This window comes from Lactuca virosa, chromosome 2 (assembly GCF_052849685.1).
Source record: "Lactuca virosa cultivar CGN04683 chromosome 2, Lactuca_virosa_CGN04683_v6, whole genome shotgun sequence".
NCBI lineage: Eukaryota > Viridiplantae > Streptophyta > Magnoliopsida > Asterales > Asteraceae > Lactuca > Lactuca virosa.
The window spans coordinates 291,495,955-291,502,430 of NC_136427.1; the positions used below are offsets into that span (position 1 = coordinate 291,495,955).

Here is a 6,476-nt window from a genome sequence, read left to right on the forward strand (position 1 = left end):
AAAAGATAAATTTTCCGGGTCTTCGGGCACTTCGGGGCGTGTTTCGGGCGTTGGAAATAATCTCGGGGCTTCGGGGGAAGTCAAAATAGTAAAAATATGGAATAATGGGTGAAAAATGGCAAAATACTCAAAATACCCGGGTAATCTCGCAAGGCCACTATTTATAGGGGAGAGCTGCGAGGGTTCGGCCGAGAAGGAGGAGTCAGCGAGGCACGTGGCATCAGCAGCGAAGCCCAGGTGGTGACCGCGGAGCGAAGCAGCTGGCTCGGACACACGGCAGCTTCTGCGAGGCCTCGGTTCGGACAGCTGGAGGCTTCTTAGTGGACCGAGCTTCGGTCCAATGGGGAAAAAGGGTGACGACTTCGGACCAATCAGAGGGTGACACGCGTACTGCGGTCCAATCAGCAGCGAGCACATGTCCGACACGTGTAAGCCTCGCATGCGAGGGTGACGTGTCCAAAGATGACTCATCCGAAATTTCTCGAAAATTGTGCCAAATCTTGTAAAATCCATAACGTTTTCATACGGGCTCCGTTTTTGACGTTCTTTATATGCACGCGTAGAGAAAATTATGCTCTACAACTTTCGTTTAGATTTCGTCGGAAAATTTTGACTTTATTTTTATATTATTATTTTTAACAGACCGGGACTGGTAAATCCGTTAAAAATTCATAACTTCTTCATCCGACGTCCGTTTTCGTCAGACTTTTTACCGTTGTACTACTAATGACGAGACCTTCGATTCTCGTTTAGGTTGTGTCGGCTAAAAATCACTCGATCTAAAATTCGAGTTTTTAGCTGTCTACTACTAAGCTGAAACTTAGAAAAATTATAACTTCCTCATACGAAGTCAGATTTGGGCGTTCTTTTTATCGAACTTCTCGTTTTAACGAATACTACGAGTTTCGTTTAGATTACGAAGGCTAAAAAGTAGTTTATCAAAAACTCACTTTTTACGACATTCGGCACCGTGCCGGTTTGTCGTGAAACTTCGACAGGTCATAACTTCTTCGTTATAACTCGGATTTCGGCATTCTTTATATATCCAGAAACCTTGAGACATATACTACAACTTGGTTAAGATTAATCCTTCTAAATAATCTTCCATCAAAAAGTCATTTTTGATGCTTATCGTCTCTAAATTGACTAGCCCGGATCTACGGGTGTTACAGTGAGTAAGGAGGGATGGTCAGTCGCAGCCCCAATGGAGCTTGCATACAATGAAGAACATTTGTAGTAGGGAGAAAGCAACTGGATGGGCTCGTGTGGAGCTCTTCTTTAAGCGCACACTCTTATCACGAAAGTTGCGTGATCTCACGTCTGTTGGCCACTCTCAAATGTGATTGGGTTTCATCGTACGGGCACCATTGTAGGAATCAGTTCACTTAGTGTTGGCCCAAACCTCCCGTAGTATCCGACTCCACAGTCTCTCTAACATCACCAATTTGCGAAAATAAACAACTCGATCTATATACAATAAGACAAACCTAAATAAATGGATAGCAAACGTCGGGTGACCAAAATGTAGGAAAGTTTGTTCAATAATTGAACCGGTCACCTATCTAAGATAATTGCAGCTTGAATTTTTTTTTTTTTAAAACACAAAATTTGGTTCCCAAAATTATGTAAGTGGAACCGAGAGGGTAGTAATATAATCTGAATGGTCTAAGTGTGAAAATGGCCATGTATGGAGCGTAAATATGTAAGCTCCTTTTAAAACTTGCGAAATTTCAAAAATAACGAAAATGCCCAAATGTGGGCTAAGACTCTCTAAAATCCTAAGTAAATCGCAAAAATAAAATGGTGACGTAAAAAGACTGGATATGGATTCTACTCGGGGAGAAGCACCAGTGCTTCATCCTAATGGTTCAAACATGATCAAGTGCGATCCTCTCGGCGGTAGTGACCGCAAGGCTAAGAACATCCATTGTTATAGTATATCCTACAGTTGTTAGTATTGCATGCATAATTCTTCATGAAACTACCTGACCATGATCACTTACCCCTTTAAGCTTCCAGCATCTGGTCCCAAGTATGAAGTCCCGAACTGCAGCTAGTGGTCCCGGTTCGATGGGTGAGATAGCAACAAGATCCTGGACCAATAATGATACAATAACTGTGAACCTGTTCCATGGCATCCAAGGGGGGGTGAGAATAAACAGATAACAAAAGTGCATGAATGCTAATGCCCTAAGCTAAATGTTATGCAAAAAATAAAAAGTAGAAAAGAAGAAAATAAAATCTTTTTGGAATTTTTTGAAAAAAAATAAGAAAAAATTGAATGCAAATTAGCTTAAAAATAAAATGAAATGCAACCTAACTAAAAAAATGCATGAAAAAGTAAAAGCAAAAGGGAAATGCCCCACCCCAAGCTTAAGAACAAGCATTGTCCTCAATGCTTAAGGAAAGGGCGGAAATGACCTAAATCGGAGGGTCGGGGGCGGGAAATGTTTGTGGCGATAGTGGTAATCCCACATATCCTGGACCTGGCGAGACGTGGGTGGGAAGGACTGCTCCAGCTGATCGACACGGGCCGCCACAGACTGGATAGCTCGGGTGTTCTCCTGCGTCTGAGTATCGATGCGCTGAACCGTGGAGAACATCGTGGCGAATTGGTCGAAGAAGTTAGGGGGGAAATATGGTGGGATCTCGTGTCCCCCCTGCTGTTGTGGCTGATATTGAGGCTGGGCAAAATTTGGTGGTTGTCGAGGCCAACAAAAATAAATAACCCTAAATCTTTTACACTAAAATAGTGTATGGTGGTAAAGGGGTCGATCCACGGAGATTGATTCAATTTATAACTCTACGGAAAATCTCTTTGCAAAAGTACTTGTAAAATGACAATAAAATAAAAATGGGGGTTTTGATCTTTTTGAAATACTTAAATTAAAACTAGAATTAAACTAGAACTTAATGGGTACCCCTGTGGATAACACTTACTCCCAACAGGATCCTTGGCCCGCCACCTTTAACGAACACAATTTTTGGCAGCAAATCACTCATGAGCCACGCTACTAATCATCTTCCTCCAAGGCCTCCTCAATCATTCATCCATGTTTACGCCTGGCCCACCGAGTCCTTACATGCACCATCTTTGCCAAATGGTGGAAGTGGAATGAGAGCCACCAAATCCAAAGTGTTGAAAAGTTGTCTTGTTTGTTGTGGAGTTTTACTAAAGACATCACCACCACTTGAGGCATCAACTAGTCTTCTTTCCATTGGCAACAATCCCTCATAGAAGTGTTGAATGAGGATTTGTTCCGGAATTTGGTGTTGTGGGCAACTATAGCACAAGTTGTTGAACCTCTCCCAATAATCATGAAAAGTCTCATTTTGACCTTGGCGGATTCCACAAATCTCATTTCTAAGACTTGAGACTCTCGAGGCGGGATAGAACTTATCAAGAAATGCTCTTGCCATGTCGTTCCATGAGTTGATTGACCCCGGTGGAAGATAAAATAACCAATCATTTGCTCTATCGGCCAAGGAAAAGGGGAATGCCCTTAATTTGATTTGGTCATCGGTTAACCCTTATGGCTTCATACTAGTGGAAATAATGTGGAACATCTTCAAATGCTTATGAGGGTCTTCATTCTCCAATCCATGAAAAGTTGGGAGGTGATGGACTAGACTTGACTTCAATTCCGAACCTCCTTCCAAAACCGGGTAATTGATACCGGTTGGAGTTTGTGTAACATCGGTTTCCAACATTTGCCTCAAAGTTCTTTCGGGAGATTCTCCTCCGTCCGCCATTGCGATTGGTTCAATAATGGGTGGATTTTGTTGTAGAGGTGGTGTTTCGGGAATTTCTTGACGAGGGTCGGGACTAGAATCGGGTTCCGTGTCACTTGATGAAGCGGTTTCAACCTCCGGATCCCTGTGAGGATTTGAAGTTTGACCATGTTCTATTCTCTTTTCCTTCGCCAACCATCTTGCTTCTTTTTCAATTTCAGGATTATAAATCAAAGCACCTGTACGTTGAGATTTGGGCATAGAGAAACAAATTGATTAAAAATAAACCAATCCTCGGCAACGGTGCCAAAATTTGGTGGTTGTCGAGGCCAACAAAAATAAATAACCCTAAATCTTTTACACTAAAATAGTGTATGGTGGTAAATGGGTCGATCCACGGATATTGGTTCAATTTATAACTCTATGGAAAATCTCTTTGCAAAAGTACTTGTAAAATGACAATAAAATAAAAATGGAGGTTTTGATCTTTTTGAAATACTTAAATTAAAACTAGAATTAAACTAGAACTTAAATGAACAATTTGGCAAAAATAAGAATTTGATGTGAAATCAATAAGAGAAAGATGGTTGACTTAAGGTTTCCTCACTTTGACTTTTGATGAACATATCATTAGAATCCAATGGTGCAATACTTGATTTAAACCCTTAATTTGGCTATAGTAATCCAAGGAGCTTGAGATTACCTAGACTTTTCTTAGTTGTTGAAATGGTTAGAGAAGCTCATAACAATTTCCTTAGTCAAAGTCACTAATTCCAATAAGCATGTAATTAGTGAAAGTCAACTAGCATTAAGAACCAAAAAGTCACCAAATCCAAGAGGAGTCAAAAGCTTCCACTACCATGTTGGAGAAAATGTTTTTATGATTGTGTGAAGTAAAACTAACACAAGAATCACTTGTTGCTTTCTAATATGAAGATCCTTTACTTAATCAAGAAATTATCCAACTAATCACCACAAACACATTTAAACTCATGAATAAAAACATACAAGCGATGATAAGATGTTAAAACACAAAACATTTTCATAAAGATTCAAACACAAATTCATGGATTCTTCAATATTCAACAAAAGTTCAAAGGATTCAACAAAAGTCAACCAAGATTTGTTTAGCCAAGCATGGCTAAACTCAAGAAAACAAAGTTAGATAAGATTATACCAAACATTTGACAATAATCAAGAGGAGAAAATGATGAAGTTCTTGAGGGTTCTTGGCCTTCAAAATGCTCCAAAACTCCAGAGAGAATGCCTCCAAATCGGATGTAAAAGATAAGGCTGAAGAGGCACACCAACCTTCCCAATATAGAGCTCCAAATGAAATCCCGAAATTGCCCCTGCAGGAACCCAGGCGGGCCGCGTGGATTCTTACGCGGGCCGCGTGACTATGACGGGGTTTTTGGGCTTCTTCAAGTTTTGGGCCCCCACAGCTATTTCATTGGCCCAGTTCGAGTCCGATCAGCTTCTAGCCTATTTTTCTTCAAGTTCTCTTCAATTTGAGCCCAATTTGACTTTTTTCAAATCCTCCAAAGCTCTTGTAATCGCCCGATGATCAGCCTCCGCACACTTCACCCCTCCCCCCCCCCCCCCCCCCGCATCTTGCAAAATTAAAGTTTAATTCTTCCAAGCCTTCAAATAATTGACAAGCTCACTTCTTGCATCATCTCCATAGCCATCAAGCCCAAAGTCCCATTGCCCTTCTAATCAATCGCCTCCCAAAAATCCCGCTCCGCTAGTCTCCAAAAAATCTGCAATAATGCTCAAGAAACTAGAAAGTACCCGAAATGGTCATAAAATAACAAAAAGGAAAATATGCATGGGAATTAACTAAAATGCGAATGAAATGTGCTAAAATAAACTATGAAAAGAAGTAAATAAAATGAAGCTATCATACATATTGCACAATTCCAAAGATAATCCTTGAATTCCTTGCCCCTCCAGTTACGTTTCATGTTCTCATGAAGATGCCTTAGACAATATCTATGCTCTGTTGCTGGGAAAAGTTTTTCAAGTGCTGGCAATAACCCCTAAATCATCATAAAAGTGAAGTTGCTTATTGAATTGTTAAACATGCAAGTGAAAGTGAATGGAGAACTGGATTTACCTTCTGTCTGTCTGATATGAAGGTGAAGTTAGAGTTTACATACAAACCAATATCATCTCCCAAGTTAGTTCAAAACTAGGTCCATGAATTAAAGTTATCTGCTTCAACAACTGCATATGCCAAAGGGTATGTGCAATTGTTCCCATCTAAACCCTGAATTAATCATGTCAAACATAGTAATAAGCAAACATTTAACTATTGTCAAACATTAATGAACTACAAAAAAATGATTATGCACATACCAATGTTGTCAGAATCATACCATGGTATGGACCCTTCATGAATGCACCCTCAAGCCCTAGTAAATCTATTTTCCCTGCTGTAAATCCACTTTTCAGTGGACCAAGACAAATGTATACCCGTTCAAATACCCTGCTCTCAGATGCATAACATGGTTCATTTTGCACTTGAATTTTGACTGTGGTGTTTGGATTTCTAGTCTGCACCTCCTGTAAGTAATCTCTTAGACACGAGTACTGAGCAACAAAATTTCCCCTAATTGATTCTAGGGCTTTCGTTTTTGCCCTATGAACTTTCATGTCTGACAATCCAACTTGGTATTTCTTCTCAAGCATCTCACGTAATGCTCCAAGTGGTATTTCTGGGTTTGACTCCATTGTGTCAA

The 6,476-nt window shown here is 40.2% G+C and overlaps 1 long non-coding RNA gene across 1 annotated transcript; it reads right to left on the reverse strand.

The window, feature by feature from the left end:
• Positions 1–5,678: 5,678 nt before the first annotated feature.
• On the reverse strand, positions 5,679–6,240 carry LOC145157099 (uncharacterized). Its single transcript, XR_013737088.1, has 3 exons — positions 6,094–6,240; positions 5,852–6,004; positions 5,679–5,774 (listed from the first exon to the last, which is right to left on the reverse strand). It is a non-coding gene; the product is annotated as an uncharacterized LOC145157099 (long non-coding RNA).
• Positions 6,241–6,476: the final 236 nt, after the last annotated feature.